Source organism: Sus scrofa, chromosome 11, assembly GCF_054392235.1.
Source record: "Sus scrofa isolate SSC_HxYL_T2T_F1_AM1 chromosome 11, Sscrofa_HxYL_maternal_Yorkshire_Landrace_v2.0, whole genome shotgun sequence".
Taxonomy (NCBI): domain Eukaryota; kingdom Metazoa; phylum Chordata; class Mammalia; order Artiodactyla; family Suidae; genus Sus; species Sus scrofa.
The window spans coordinates 6,946,529-6,963,623 of record NC_139393.1 but is presented as its reverse complement, the minus strand read 5'-3'; the positions used below and the strand labels follow the sequence as shown (position 1 = coordinate 6,963,623).

At 42.9% G+C, this 17,095-nt stretch overlaps 1 protein-coding gene and 1 long non-coding RNA gene across 13 annotated transcripts in view; one reads left to right on the top strand and one right to left on the bottom strand.

Moving 5' to 3' along the window:
- The window catches only part of MTUS2 (microtubule associated scaffold protein 2), a 493,299-nt gene that overhangs the window by 208,472 nt on the left and 267,732 nt on the right, over window positions 1–17,095 (bottom strand). The gene's annotated exons all lie outside the window — the stretch shown is intronic.
- Window positions 3,465–10,379, top strand: LOC146398499 (uncharacterized). The gene is made up of 2 exons (XR_014819135.1): window positions 3,465–8,435; window positions 8,607–10,379. It is a non-coding gene; the product is annotated as an uncharacterized LOC146398499 (long non-coding RNA).

Below are 17,095 nucleotides of genomic sequence, written 5' to 3'. Positions count from 1 at the left end.
TAGCAAGTTACATAAAGGAGAAAAAAATCTTTTCTTTTTTTTTTTTTCCCTTGGGATAAATTTCTTTTTGACCTGTCCTCTTGGCTGGGCTGGAGAAAATGACTCTCATCCTAGGTGGATACCACCACTTTAAATGGCTTAACTAAAACAAAACCAGCTTTATAGCCTTGATATTGTGAAGATAACATGAAGAACCATTAGGAGAATTTAACACATGGGAGCATCTCTCCACGGGTCGGGTCGAGGTAAAAGCTAAACATTGTCTCTTTCTCAGGAACAAAAAAGATCTAACAGAAAGAAATTACTTTTGGTTTCCTATCCTCTGAAGAAATTTCCAAGAAGTTCTCAACAATGAATTCCTGAACCTCATGCTGGTGCAAGTTCTGAACGTTCTCGCCCGTCGTCCTGTGTGCCAGACCTTCTAGAGGTGGGACGAATGTACGGTTGACAAAGTGCAGCTGCGCATCTGAAGTGGGTGTGAGGGCCCCTGGGGATTCTGGGACCTCTGCACTACTAGGTTTCTGCACGGGATCCTGAGCTCTGGGCTGCTGGACGCAGAGGAGCTTCCCCAGACTTAGAGCAGTGACAACTCCAAATCTTAACTGCTAGGCCACCAGGGAACTCCTCAAAGGGTATTTTTTAGATCACTAATATATCATGTCCATAAGGCCAAGTGAACTCCGAAACATCGTCTGGATTGGTGCAACCACTGTAGAAAACCGTATGCAGATTCCTCAGAGAACTAAAATTAGAATTTCCATTTGATCCAGCAATCCCACTCCTGGGCATCTATCCAGCGAAAACCAAGACTCGAAAAGACACATGTACTCCAATGTTCACTGCAGCACTATTTGCAATAGCCAAGACATGGAAGCGACCTAAACGTCCATCAACAGAGGAGTGGATCAAGAAGATGTGGTACATGTAAACGGCATTTGCAGCAACATGGATGGACCTGGAAATTATCATGCTAAGGGAAGCCAGTCAGACAATGAGACACCCACATCAAATGCTGTCACTTACATGTGGAATCTAAAAAAAGGATACAATGAACTTTTTTGCAGAACACATACTGACTCATAGACTTTGAAAAACTTATGGTTTCCAAATGAGAGAGTTTGGGAGGGTGGGGATGCACTGAGGGTTTGGGATGGAAATGCCATAGAATTTGGTCGTGATGATCGTTATACGACTATTAATAAAACTAATAAAATTCATTGAATAATAAAATAATAATAATAAAGTAAAAAAAAGACATCTTCCCGACTAGCATAATGATGCCAAATGGCTAAATTTTTTAACCAAAAAACTCACTGCTAATTTCTGATTCTTTTGATACATAATCACTTCATTTCCCTAAAGAGCCCACCACCCACTAGTGTTTATTCCACTTCTCCTTGACGCTTTGACATTGAATTGAGTCTTAGACAAGGTACCTAAGAAGCACTGGAGATGCTTGATTCAACCACAGATTCCTCAGCCCCAATTGCCCTACTGAACCTGTAATTCCGGGAGTGAGCATCAGTCATTCGTAACTGTTGAAGTTCCCCAGGTGATAGGCAGCCAAGCTTCCGGGGTGGGGGGGATGCAAGATGCAATCCCTGCCCTCAAGAAATGTCATTGTTTCATTGAAACGGGCACGTGCACTCTGGGAACAGAAGAGGAGGGTTTGGGCCATGGAAAATCATGACTGAAGCCAGCTGAGAAGGCAGCACAGAATGTCTGTGGGGCGATGAGGGAGGTGCATGACGTCTAGGACGGAGTGCGACGTGCTGCAGCGAGGGATTTGCTGCAGAAGGGGCCATGCTGGAGCCACACCATGAAGGAGAGACTCTGACAGTCAGAAAAAGAGTACTGGCCAAGCCTAAGGCAGCTTCATGGACGTGTTTCTGCATTCGTGACATATGGACAGCCAGGAATGAATAAGCCTAAGTATAACAGTAGCTATCCTTTATTTAGCAATAACTATGGGCCAACAGTGTCTCTTGGAAATCTGTTTGGTCTGGTATTTATAGTATTCTTAGAGGTTTCCATTTTCTTGATATCTATAGGTGCTCTGTATATTATCGAAAGTAGAGTATTGAAGTGTTTAACTATTATTGTTGATTTCTCTATTTCTCTCTTCAGTTCTGTCAGTTTTATGTACTTTGGGTCTCAGTTGTTTGGTGCACATGTATTTATAATTGTTATGTAATCTCATTAGATTGGCCTTTTTATCATGTTATTCTTGTCTATAGTAACTTTTTTATCTTAAAACCTATTTTATCTGATATTTACATAGACATTCCAATTCTTTCAGATATTATTTGCATAGTATGTATCGTTCCTTTCTTTTACTTTCGCCTATTTGTGTATAAATTAAATCTAACGTGTGTCTCTTGTAGATGGAATATAGTTGGGCGATTTTTTTTTTTTTTTTTTTTCCTTTCTAGGGCTGCTCCCACGGCATATGGAGGTTCCCAGGCTAGGGGTCGAATCAGAGCTGTAGCCACTGGCCTACCAGAGCCACAACAATGCAGGATCTGAGCCGAGTCTGTGACCTACACCACTGCTCATAGCAATGCCAGATCGTTAACCCACTGAGCAAGGCCAGGGATCGAACCGGCAACCTCACAGTTCCTAGTCAGATTCATTAACCACTGCACCACAACGGGAACTCCAGTATTTTTTTGTCATTTCTTTTACTAAGGACTCTTTTCAGTATTTCTTGTAGAGAAGACCTGATAGTGAAAATCCTCTCGCATTTTGTTAAGATGGGAATGTTTAATTTCTTCTTCATTATTGGAGGATAGTTTTACTAGAAATAGAATTTTTGGTGTGTATTCTTTTCCTTAAGCATTTTGACTATATTATCCACTGATTTCTGGCCTCTATGGCTTCTGATGAGTAATAAGCTGTGAATATTTCTGAGGATTCTTTGAACTTGTGATAAATTGATTCTCTATTCAAAATTGACTCTTTGTCTTTGGATTTTTTTTTTTTTTTTTGGTCTTTTTAGGACTGCGCACACAGCATATGGAAGTTCCCAGGTTAGGGGTTGAAACAGAGCTGTAGCTGCTGGCCTGTGCCACAGCCACAGCAATGCCAGATCCAAGCCATGTCTGTGACCTACACCACAGCTCACAGCAACACTGGATCCTTAACCCACTGAGTGTGGCCAGGGATGGAACCTGCGTCCTCGTGGATCCTCGCCAGATACATTTCTGCTGACCCATGATGGGCACTCCCTGTCTTTGGATTTTGACAGTTTAATTATGATGTGTCTAAAATAATTCTCTTTGAGTTTATCCTATTTAAAGTTTTTTGAGTTTTTTTCATATGTACGTACACACTTTTCATCAAATTTAGGAAGTTTTCAGCCATTCTCTCAGCAGGCATTCTTTCTTTCCTTCTTCTCCTCTCTTTCTGGGATTCCCATTATGTGTGTTCTTATGTTTGATGATGTCTCACAGGTTTCTAAGACTCTTTCTTTTTTTCTTTTTTCAATCTTTTTTCTTGGTGTTCCTCCAATGGGATAATCTTAATGATCTATCTTCAGGTTACACGAATCTTCTGCTTTCTCAGATTTGTTGAGCCCCTCTAGTGATTTCTTTTTCATGTCAGTTATTGTACTTTTCAATCCCAGAATTTCTATTTAATTCTCTTTTGCAACTGCTCTTTTTTGATATTTTATATTTGATTGAGGCATTTTTCTCATTATTTATTTACACGTGAGTTCTCTCCATTCTTTGAACATATTTAAAACTTCTGCTTTAAACTCTTTGCTAGCATATCCAATGTATGGGCTTTCTCAGGGACAGTTTCTACTGACTGCTGCTTTCCCTGTGCAGCTTCCTCCAACCTGTGTTTGGCCATACTTTCTTAATTCTTTGTGTATCTCTTTTTTGTTGTTGTTGAAAACTCAACATGTTAAATGATATAATTTGGTAAGCAGAATTTCCATTTTCACCAAGGTTTATTTTTATTGCTGTTGAGTGACTTTTCTGAATAAATTCTGCAAAGTCTATATTCATTTGTAGCCACTGGAGTCTCTGGTCTATTATCTTAGTAAACAGCTAAGTAATTGAACAGAGCTTGTCTTAACTGCCTGGAACTAAGAAATCTCCCCGTCTTTGCTGAGTGGCTCTATGTTGTTGGCACATGCCTTCAATGCTCAACCAGGAAGTTTACATTCCACCCCAGCCTTTGCTTCCTGCTTGCCAATGTCTCAAGCTCAACCAGAGGTGAGCGCTTAGGGCCTCCTCAGGTCCTCCCTCAGCGTGCACACAACCCTGGGAATATATGCAGACCGAAGCATTAGCACGGCCTTCCAGATATCCAGGAATGTATCAGAGCTTTTCAAAGCCCCCTATGCACACCTCGTTCCCCAATTTTCTCCTTTATAGCTTTTTTGGGTGGCTTATTGTTGGTCCGACTGTTATCCTGTCTCTAATCACTTTTCCATTTTGGAATCAAAGTTCCTGGAAGGTTTAAGACATTTCAGATATAGTCTATAAAAGAGGAAAGATACTTCAATTGTAAGAGAGGTAATGAGATACTAAGGAGATACTAAAATGTAGAGACTTCAAATCGAGTGGATATAAATAAAGTATCTTTTCAATTAGGCCCATAAGTCCTGTTATGCATATATTAAGGAGAACATGACTTATAGAAAATTATATTTTCATCAGCACACCAGGGCATGAGTGTACCCATAAGGTCAGAAAGCCATCTCCTGTCTCAGGGCACGGTCCCAACAAAACCAGCCAAATCTAGTACTACGTGGACATCACATCTTCCTATTCATAACGGACTGGATGAGAAGAGGCTGCTGGACTCAAGGAGAAATGGGTGACCAGTCACTTGTGATCTGGAGCCAATCATGAGTTGCTATAATTGAAAGCTTATAGAAGATAGAAAATAGAGGATGAGCCACTATGTCAGACGCTGCAGCTTTATCTGAAGATACAGACATATATCCATGCACGACTATGAATGTCCAGTCTCTCAGGAAACATTTCCGACACTTCAATTCCCAGGTGAGTCAACTTAAACGCTTTAGATTTACCACAGTAGGGCTGCAACTTAATTTGCTTTAAGCGAAATACAACTTCTATCTCGGCCTGACATCCCACTTCTCTTTCTTTATCTTAGGGATGTTTGTTTCTTGATAGCACTCATGCTTGGCAACTAAACTAATATTGTGTATGTGTCTGGGTCCATGTGAGCCTCCTTGTGAGCCACTCACAAGCTCAGCACTGGACTTAAGTGCCCACAGGGTCATGTGCTTTCGTGGGGGAATAACCCTGTGAGTGGAGAAATCAATCAGCCATGGCAAAGTGGTTACGAAAAGCCAGCCTTCGAGGAATAACTCCCCTCTCCAGTATTAAAGACACGTAAATTATTCAACCCCTTTAGAAGAGAGTTTTACAAAGAAGTATTCAAAGTCATTTAAAAATCACTTTTCTTTTTAAGAGAACATCTTCATTTGGAAGCCATCCCAAATTTAGGACTGAGAAAGATTTTTCTTCATTTAATACATTTTATGTTCCTATTTTTGGACAAAGTTTCTTCACCTCACACACCTACCTAGTATTGATACCTAGGAATACAGCAATTGTTACGAGTGTTTAAAGAGATTATGTATAGTCCATCAATAAAATTTATTCTCAGTCTGAGGGGAAAATGCCTACAGACATTTTCAAATGAAAGGGTGAGCTCTTTTTATATATCAATGAGACGGACGAGAAAATCTAGAAACCTAAATGACCTGGTCAGAAATCACAGGTACAATTTTAAGCAACAGCATACCTACTGAAATCACAGTGTAAGTCAAATGTACTTTCAGATTTTCCAAGTAAAAATGAAAAGTCATCAAATTCTCAAAATTTGTTTTTAATAGTTTAGCAAGATATTTATGTCCTGTGCTTCTTTTTTTTTTTTTTTCTCCTGGGTTGGGAACTCATAGCATCGCTATAGAACATTTAGTTTACTGAGAGGAGGTATAAGCATTTTAAGATTCAACTGAAAAAACCCTCTTGAGCTGTCCAAATGGATGCTGCTGTTTTTTCTCCTCAAATGAAGAACTCTCCATGGTTATCACATCAGTTCCTGCTAAATATTTCCAGTGGCGCCGACCCAAACAACATCGTCTGTCACCACGTATGTCAGCATTTCTTAAACATATCCCTATAGAGATAAGAAGACTTTTACTGCATTGGACCAGGGCTGCTGAACCTGGAATGATTTTTCCTCACAAGGAAATGTCTGGAGGAATTTTTCCTGTCACATCCAAAATAAGAGGGCTACTGGCATCTGGAGGGCACAGGCCAGGGACGCTGTTGCCATCCTACACAGGACAGCGCCCCTCAACACAACGTCCCTAGCACCGTGGTTTAGATACCTCGCTTCACACAATAATTCCCAACCTGAGTTTTGCAATTCTTAAAGTATCTCTTGGGAATTCAAGAATTTTTTATTTTTTATTTTTTTACAAAATTGATTCCAATTTATTTTAATTCTGGAAAAAAAAAACAGAAGCGATAGGGTCACGTGTTGGTGATGAAATTGCAGCTTCATGAATATAAATGTTTTGGCCCAATTTCATATGCAAATACCACATGATATCATTTATATGTGGAACCTAAAATGGAGCACAGATGAACCTGTCTACAAACAGAAACAGACTCACAGACGTGCACAACAGCCCTGTGGTTACCAAGGGGGAGTGGGGGGGGAGTGGGATGGACGGGGAGTTTGGGGTTAGGAGATGCAAACTGTTACACTGAGAATGGATAAGCAGTGAGGTCCTGCTGTACAGCACAGGGAACTCTACCCAGTCTCTTGGGATAGAACATGATGGAAGATAATATGTATATAAATACACATATATATGTGTGGGGGTGGGTGTGTGACCAGGTCACTTTGCTGCACAGCAGAAATTGATACAACATTGTAAATCAACTATACTTGAATAAAAATAAAATGACTTCTGTTGCTCAGTATTCAATATGGTTTGACATATAATCCAAATGTCCAACAGTCCAGTGTAAGTTTTATAAATATAAAACAATAGATATGAAACAATCAATCAAGGGGATTAGAATGAGCTGTCATGAAGAACACAGTCCAGCCTCTGGGCTCTTCAGAAGAGAAGACACTTCTAGGACTATGACACTTTATATGTTGCCAAGATGCTGGGATCTTAGAAGATTCACTGTCAGCAGAGCCAAGGTTTGGGATCTTTTTCTTCCCAGAGGGAAAGAAAGCAGTAGACAAGGGGATTTAAGAGACTCTGGGGATAACGGCTGAAGCTCTCCTTGCCTCCGGATTCCTCCACAGAAGCTGGAGGCAAGGTCCTCTCCTGAGCATATGCTGGGGTGTCTCCTGTACACTGCAGGCAGCCTTATGGCAGGAATTTTGATCCAGTTTCCAACTAATGGGGATCCAGTTTGCACTCTGCGGCTGTGGGTCATGGCTGAATATTTTAAAGTGTTTTAGGACCAGAAATTTCTAAAGTGGAAATGGGATTACCTTTCTATTTACACCAATTTCTCCTCCTCCTCCTCTGAAATTGACTTCAGAGTTGGCAAATGTTTCGTTACCGGTGCCAGTTTCAACCCACTGAGAAAGCGCTGGGTCGGGGAGTGTAGGATTCCAGGCCGCGGAGGAAAGCGTTCTGAGGTCACTTAGTGAAGTTTGTACAAGGAGACGTGAATGATCCGGTCCCTGCAACTTCCACGAATAAGAACTGAACAGCCCACCCAGCCTTAGAGCCTATAATGATTTTCTTTAAACTAGTATTGCTCGTTGCCGTAGCCGTTCCAGTTTTTTTTCCCCTTCCTTTAAATGAATCCATCTTCTCTCTTCACTTTTCTCTCTACGTTTACTCTTTTTGTGATCTGGTCCGGGCCTGTTGGTTTGCTCTAAAGGCTCATGACTTCCAAAGTCCTATCTCCAGGCCAGACCTCTCGCCTAGACTCTAGACCTGTGTATTCAACTGCCAGCTCTACTGTATGTCTATTAGCCTCCATCTAAGATGGTTCAAAGTGAGCTTCAGATTTTCCCCCAGACCCATTCCCTACCCCAACATGGGGGCCAGGAGGAGAACGAGGAAGACACCTGGGCAAACCTTAAGGTGCGAGGACCCATCACTCCCTGCCCAGGTCCGTGGGCACAGGAGAGATCTGAAAAGCTCCCACAATGTAAGGGGAACAGAAGACGGCTGCGATAAAGGGCCACCATGCCTACAGGGGACAGCCACGATGTAGGGCATGGGGACCTTCAACAGAAGTTCAGAGAGAAGATAAGGAGGGTTTTAGGGAAGCAGCAGAGCCCATGAAAGCCAAGATAAGGAACTGGCCCAGCCAACGCAGAGAGCTAGTCCAGCCTGGACGTCATGCTAGGTACTACCTGCAGCAAGAGAACCATGCCTGGCACAGTTCAGCTACAGAAAAGTGAAGACAAGGAGATCCTGCTGAATAGCATTGAGAACTATGTCTAGATACTCATGTCGCAACAGAAGAAAGGGTGGGGGAAAAAACTGTAACTGCAATGTATACATCTAAGGATCACCTGACCCCCTTGCTGTACAGTGGGAAAATAAAAAAAAAAAAAAAAAAGAAAAGTGAAGAAAAATATGACTCCCTTCATGACTAAGTGGGGATTGCCAATTTCAAACCCACTAAACTTATAAATATATGAAGCTATTGGGTGAATCTGTCTGTTACAGTTGCACATGAATGTTTATATAAATTATATATTTAAAATGTGTGATTTTAAAATAAATGCTCATCAGCCAGTGCAAGCAAGTCTCTGTTGTAAGTTTCAAGGAAAAAAAAAAAAAGCTTATTTTTGAGACCCTGCATCATTGAATTTGGATGTCCAGACAGCAAGTGGTGGCCACGTGCACTAAAACCAAGGGTTTATTTCTGTCAACAACACCCTACTGTCTTACTCAAAGGCAGTCATTAGTGAGTTCAATACATCTGGCAATCTAGCCAATCACTAGAAATACTGTAGCCCTCTAATGCCACAATGTTTCCCGAAGTCATCAACAGTGCACAAATGACAGACATCTACACAGGCTGCTCTCTTTATCATCATCCTAAGGCGATTTTTTTTTTCCAGCGCATGTACCAAGTGGAGAACACACACTGTCTAAGGGCTACGGCAACGGAGTGTTGTCATTCTCTCCTCTGTTACTGCCTATGGAAGTTCTAAGTGAAAATGACTGTCATTACGGGGGAGGGGGGACAGCAAATCCACGTCCCCCAGGGGTAAGTGGAATCAAACCCCTTTCCTTTATAATCATTCATAAATATTTATGCTTGACTGTCCATTAGTCTTTGCATTCTGAAAAAAAAAAAAGCTTTTATCCTTCAAACAGAGAATTTAGACTTTTCCTTTACAGTATACAAATAATATTGGACTTCAGCATCAATTTTTCTGTTTCGAATTATTTTCAGCTTGTAATAAAAGACTGTAAATTTTCTAAAAGCAGACTCAAACAATGATAGGTTAATAACTCAAAAATATGATTCTCAGGTCCTTATATATATGGCTTAACCACTCCACTCAGATTCCAACTATCCATATGATTTATCAACATGCTATTGGCTGAAAATGTAACTGAGGCATGAAGAGGCTCAGTGAGTGTCAGCAGAGAAAGGCTCAAGCAGAGGCTGCCTCAACTGAGGGGCTGGAAAGAGCCTGGCCGGGCACAGTTGGGCATTTTCCATTTTCTCTGCACATAGTTAATCTTCATAAACCATAAATCGCAGGGAATTTAATTTTCATGAAATATTGACCATAAATAATCACCGTCTGCCCCAGTGGGACGAAGGAATCAGTCCTTCGATTTAGTCCACCCAAGTTCTGCAGGACTCTGCAGGAGGGAAGTTCCTCTGCATGTGAGCATGTAGGCATGAGGAGAAAACTGCAATTTGCTGCAAAGCACATCAGACCAGGTCCCTAATCAATGGAGGGCAATATATTTATGAGGCAAATCGAGAGTCATTTTAGAATATGCAAAACAGGATGACATCTGGCTCATCTTTCATTCGTGGATCCCCCTTTTTACAGTTCCAATCCAACCTTGTTTCCACGGAATAAAATGCTTTTAAATTCCATAATTCAGCGTGGGCAACCATGACCGAACACTAATGAACAGAGCGTGGCAGCTACCGTTCTGGTTCGGGGGGCTCACTGGTTATTTTAAAGGGTGAGGGTGAAATAGCGTGAAGGATTTCTCAAGGGTAAAACAGTAACAAGAAATGTGCAAGCCACCATGGGACCCTCCTTTTGTTGTCAGGAAACTGGTTTCTTGATAAGCGCAGAGGTAAACAGAATACGTTAAGAGTGCACCCAAACATGCAATATGTCCCCTTAGGCAAAATAAACGGTGTATGCATGTCATTGCATGTCCAGGTAGCATGGAACTAGCTGGCATCAATAAAGCACATTTTCCAATAAAGTAAAAAAATAGCTGATTTAAGGGCAAAATGAGAGCGAAACAACCGTTAATGTGTAGGCGTGCTGTTCCAAATTAATATAAAATGAAATGAAATTAGGCTGTCTTTGTAAGCACACCATCAGTTTACAATCTGCCTTAAAGGGAAGGGAATATAGAAGTTTTTACACTCTGAATAGAACAGGAAAATACCATCTAAATGGAAAAGAGGTAAAAACATCTCAATTAAAATCCGAGTTTAGGAGTTCCCATCATGGCTCAGCAGAAAGAAGTCCGACTAGCATCCATGAGGACGCAGGTTCCATCCCTGGCCTCACTCACTGGGTTAAGGAACCAGCATTGCTGCTGTGAGCTATATGTAGGTCGCAGATGCGACTTGGATCTGGCATTGCTGTGGCTGTGGTGTAGGCCAGTGTCTACTGCTCCAATTTGACCCCTAGCCTGGGAACCTCCATATGCCATGGGTGTGGCCCTAAAAAGACTAAATAAATAAATAAATAAATAAATATCTGAGTTTTAGGTCTCAGAGGCTATCGAAAGGCAATGCATACAGAAGATATAGTTTTGAAATTTTTATTTCAGGAAATAGATGAAGGGGAGTTTAAGATGTTTGTGTATGTATGTACGTATTAGAGCCACAAAATAAAAGTGGGAAAAGCAATATAATTTCTGTGACTGCAGCACTGACTCAGTCATAATCTCCTCCGAAGGTTCGAATAATTCATCATCTTGACCTTCGCCGGGAGAGAATCGATATGCTATTTCCATCCCAATCATTCACGCTCAACTACTATTTCTTTCCTAAGGAAATGGAACATGTTTCACACGGCAAAAGGCCCTGATACCTCAGATTTCGAAGACCTTCTCCTCACATGTGCAAGTTACAGATACCCAGGCAATAGATAAGTAACTGGGTTTTTTATTTTATTTTATTTTATTTCCCCAATACATTATTTTTTTCCCTACGGTACAGCAAGGTGACCCAGTTACACAGTCATGTATACATTCTTTTTTCTCACATTATCATGTTCCATCATAAGTGACTAGACATGAAACTTGGGGTTTTAGAAGCAAATCCATTTAAGTGTGAGGGTAGAACCAATATTTAAACATTTAGCGTCACACAGACTCTTGGATTTTAGTTGAGTTCCTTAACACCATTACCATTTAGGCCTAAAGAGGAATTTAAGACGGAAGCAAGTAGCTCAGCTATTTACACATCCTGGGGCTCGAACTTACCAAGTAACAGCATCTTTTCTCAAAGTCTATTTGCAAACTGACATATCTTTAGAGTAGAAGGGCTGACGCCAAGAAGTAAGGATTGAGGATTCAGAGCTACTGATTCTATTGATACTTCCCACCAAGTATCAATAAAGACAAGAAGGAGAAGTCATTGAAAAAAATCTACAACAAAAACATGAACAGATACAATTTTACGTCGCAACCAACACAGATAAACCCCAGACGAAAGACTGAACTGCCCAGAAGGGTGCCTGGCACACAGTAGGAAGATACGTATGTTAGAAGGAAGAGCTAATAAAGGAATGAGGATGATAACCTATAAAAAATGTGACTTGATGGTTGCTATGCGCTTACTTCCGACTGGGACATCATGTGCAGGCCCAGGGCAACATTTTAAGCAAGTTTCCTTGTTTACAAATGTTTAAAAGGGTCAACATGGCGGCAACGGGACATGGAACCGAGCACGAGGCGCTGCCGAGAGCCAGGCTCTGTGTGGCTGCCCAGCTTGTCCACTCACTAAGCTGGCCCCGCTCCCGCCCACGTCACCCTAACCTGAACCCCCCTGCCCCATGGCTCGCCAGTGCTTTTGGGTCGCTGTGGTTCTGAGTCCAAATGCTCTTCCTCTACCCGGCCCTTGGGTTCTGCGCACACACGAGCTTCACTTCCTAATGTGCTCCTGCAGGTCTGTCCCTTCCAGCTCTCGCCTCCTCTTCCCGTCCTAAAACAGTGTCATCGCTTCTCCACTCCCACGCCATCCACTTCTGTCCCACTGCAGAGCGGTGTCCAGCCCCCCCCACCACATCAATACCCCTGAGTTCCTAAATGCACCGGACACTTTCCATTCCTCACTTAGACTCACACACATTCATTTGTTCACCGAGTCAACACATGCTGATGAGGGGCTGCAGTGATCCGGAGTTTATGCAGGTCACTGTACAATGTTTACAGAAGTCACCAAAAGCATTGCACGCGCGCGCACACACACACACACACACACACACACACACACCCCCTCATGGAGCGAGTGACCTCACCTTGACTTCTAGGAAGCACTGACCTCCTGAGTTTCATCCTACTTGTCAGCTCCTCCCACTCTCTCCATGGATTCTTCTCCCCCCTAAACGCTGCTGTCATCCTGAACTCCCAGCCCAGCCCCTCTCCCTTGGTGGCCTCGCACAGCTCCATGATTATATCCACTGTTCATCCAGTGATGATTTATTTCTAAACTTACATGTTTGGCCTGCAGTTGACCCCAAAGTTCTCTGCCTGCACAGCCACTTGCTTGATGCATATCTTCACGGGGGCAGCTCAAATGCACTTCACCCCTAGCTGGCCCCCATCTGAACTCACGACTCGACTTCCTTGTCCTTTTCCCTTTTCTCCTTTGTACTCACCGTAGCATGGTCCTGTGTGCTTGTCTGGGGACCTGCACTAGCCTGGAAAAGTCCCTGAGACAGTGCCTGGAAGTTGGTCGATACTCAAATTTTGGTTGGGATAAACAAGCCCCCTGCCTTGGGTTCTCTTTGTAATTTTATCTCCTTGAACAATTTCAGGCTTGAATGTGCAACTGAATCTTATTATAATAAATTAGAATGCTAAATTCTGTCAGAGCCAAGAACCTTAAATTGAAGAAGACATTGAACTGGACATTGCCAACATTTAATTCCCCGTGAAATATCAGGTCTGACTAATCCTTTAATTCATTACAGCTTTTTATTCAGTTTATTAAATGCTTCAACTTGCTGGGCGACTTTTTCTCTGCACAGGCCAAAGAGCATTCACATGGACAACGGTAAATCCTTGATGGATTAAACCCGAAATAACCAAAATCGTAAATCACTGTGGCCTTGTTTTGACCAAGCCCTTTCAGGAAGGAAAGGTGGCAGGACAGTGGTTTTAGAGAGGATCAGAGTCTGCAGCTCTACTTTAAACATGACAGCTAAAGCTCAGCAAAGCTAGGTCACCCAGAAGTGTCACACAGGGTGTCACCGGCAAAGCAGTCGGGAGATTTGAGACCCAAGATCCTACTAACAGGTGTTGTTTCCAAGACACCACAATCATGCATTGTCTCCAAACCTGTAGCAGAGACTGCTGGCTATTCTCCACGTGTGTTTCTCCTTCTGTCTTACCACAAAACCCCATAATTTTCATGGAGAAGGTGGCCATTTGGAAGAAAGAAGACACTTCCCAGCCTCCCCTGTAGCTAGTAGGACCAAGGAGCTGAGATCTGATGCCTGAACTGTAAGCAGAACTGTGTGTGCCTCTTTTAGAAACTGCCTTGAAGAGAAAAGCACAAGCCCATGTGTGGCCCCTCTTCCTTCCTCCTGACTGGGATGCTGACACAATGACTGGATTTCAAGCAGCCATGTTGAACCACGAGGTAAGAGCACCCAACAGATGTTAGCATAGAAACAGAGCAGAAGGATAACACCAAGTCATACAAGCCCCCTAGACTTTTTCAGATTCTCTTTACATGGGAGAAAAATTCATTCTACTTTGTTTCAGCTGTAATTATTTTGGATTTTCTGTCCTATGCAGGCAAATGCAATCCTGACATAAGCCATCTGCTCTACCTTTTCCTCCACTGGACTCCCTCTACTTGTAGATCTCGCCTCCACTACTGTGAATGTGAGGTCTACTCTTCCTCATGACTCAGAACAACTCCATATCTCCCCCATCCCACCGCACAAGTCTCATCACCACCTCAAAGAAGAGGTTCTCATACACCTCGCACTTCAGCCCAGTAACCTGTGCTTTCTATGTCAATAAGATTCCCATTTACTAAATCAGGATTTTTTTTTTTTTTTGGCTTTTTTAGGACTGCACCTGCGGCATATGGAAGTTTCCAGGCCAGGGGTTGAATTGGAACTACAGCTGCCAGCTTACCCCACAGCCACAGTAACTTGGGATCCAAGCTGCGTCTGTGATCTACACTGCAGCTCACGGCAACACCAGATCCTTAACCCACTGAGCGAGACCAGGAATCAAACCTGCATCCTCATGGATATGAGTCAGGTTCGTAACCACTGAGCCACAACGGGAACTCCTAAATCAGGATTTAATTGTACCCAATGCTCTATATTTATAAGGCGAGGAGTATAACAAAACACTGGAGAAAGGCTTTGGCCTCGAACCCAAACAAAAAGAGTTTCTCATTAGCTCTATGTTACCTGGAAATTTTAATTTGCTAGAACCCTCCCTCCCCACTCACTACGTCTTCGGCTAAATAAAGAGGCTGTGTTACCAAATTTCCTTGTAAGAATATGTACAACAATCCACAGTTTACAGATGGAGAAGAGGAAACTGGAAAAGGTACAGCAAATTTCTCGAAGTCAAACATCAGTGGGCATCTTCTTTCCCGACACAAAGATGGGTGAGGTAGGGAGCCCTGCTCCCCCTCAGTGCAAGCCTGGACAGCCACCCCGTTTTAGAAAGATAGCTTTTGTCAATGGTCTCTAAATAGAGAAGCTGTTTCAAAGGACCGCATTACTCAATAGCAACAACAATGAGACACACACGTCCTGGGAACGAGAATCTCCATCGCTGTCTGGGGCGGAGGACAACTGGGGTCCCTAGTGCCTCTCCAGGCTGCCCACCAGTCCTGATACAGGCTGTGAGCCTCACCCAGGCCACCAGGACCTGAGAGCAGACACCCTATCCCATCTGGGAGACTTCAGGGTGGAGGGGCAGCAGGGAAACCAGACAGGTGGGCTCCGTGGGAAATGCACTCACACCCACTAACACTTGCATCTAGTTGCACGGTGCGCAGGCATCATTAGACATGATCGGTCATTTGATTTACAGAGTTCAGCCCCAGCGTTTCCTTGGCCCTCTGGGTCTCCTGGAGGGGGATGCTGATAAGAAGTGGCATGATGAGAAGGAGTGTGGGCTGATGAGCCGAGTGAGAATTCAGCTCTAATTCATTAGTGTTCAGTTTTGTTTCCTTCCCATGTAAGTGCTCATGGGAGCAGAGTTAACACTAAGGCAGTGAAAATAATAATAATGGCAGTAGGGGAATAACGCAAGCTCCTTGCATTCTGGAAGCTTTCATTAAGAAGAGCTCTGTGCACTTACCCTCTGTTTTCCTCTTCTCAGATCCACTGCATCCTTGGTCTGCCTTCACCTTTTCTGTATCAGTTGGTCCCTCACCACCCCTTTCCCCCCCCCCCCGCCCCTAAGCATCTGCCTCCCCAGGGTTCTCTGTCCATGCTTCAAGTTCACCCCTACAGACATTTCAGACCAGGCCTTCACTTCCTTCTCCGAGCCCTTCCTAGTGGCTACTGGGCCTCTTCTTTGAACCTTTTCCTTTTTTTTTCCTTTTTTAAAAAAATTACTCAATGAAATTATTACATTTATAGTTGTACAATGATCATTACAACCCAATTTTATAGCATTCCATCCCAAACCCCCACTGCATCCCACCACCCTGCAGGCTGTCTCCTTTGGAAACCATAAGTTTTTCAAAGTCTGTGAGTCAATGTCTGTTCTGCAAAGAAGTTCCGTCTGTCCTTTTTTCGGATTCCACATGTCAGTGAAAGCATTTGATGTTGGTGTCTCATTGTCTGACTGACTTCACTTAGCATGATAATTTCTAGGTCCATCCAGGTTGCTAAAAATGCCGGTATTTCGTTCCTTTTAATGGCTGAGTAATATTCCATTGTGCATATGTACCACATCTTCTTGATCCACTCCTATGTCGATGGACATTTAGGTTGTTTCTGTGTCTTGGCTATTGTGAATAGTGCTGCAATGAACATCAGAGTACATGTGTCTTTGCGAGTCATGGTTTTCTCTGGATAGATGCCCAGGAGTGGGATTGCTGGATCAAATGGTAGTTCTATTAGTAGTTTTCGGAGGAATCTCGATACTGTTTTCCACAATGGTTGCACCAATTTACATTCCCACCAACAGTGTAATAGGGTTCTTTTTACTCCACACCGTTTCCAGCACTTATTGTTTGTAGACTTTTGGATGACAGCCATTCTGGCTGGTGTAAGGTGGAACCTCATCGTGGTTTTGATTTGCATTCCTCTAATAATGAGTGACGTTAAACTTTTTTTTTTTTTTTGGTCTTTTTGCTATTTTTTGGGCCGCTCCTGCGGCATATGGAGGTTCCCAGGCTAGGGGTCGAATCGGAGCTGTAGCCCCCGGCCTACGCCAGAGCCACAGCCATGGGGGATCCAAGCCGTGTCTGCAACCTACACCACAGCTCACGGCAACACTGGATCCTTAACCCACTGAGCAAGGGCAGGGACCGAACCTGAAACCTCATGGTTCCTAGTCAGATTCGTTAACCACTGCGCCACGATGGGAACTCCTAAACATCTTTTCATGTGTTTCTCGGCCATCTGTATGTCTTCTTTGGAGAATTGTCTGTTTAGATCTTCTGTCCATTTTTTGATG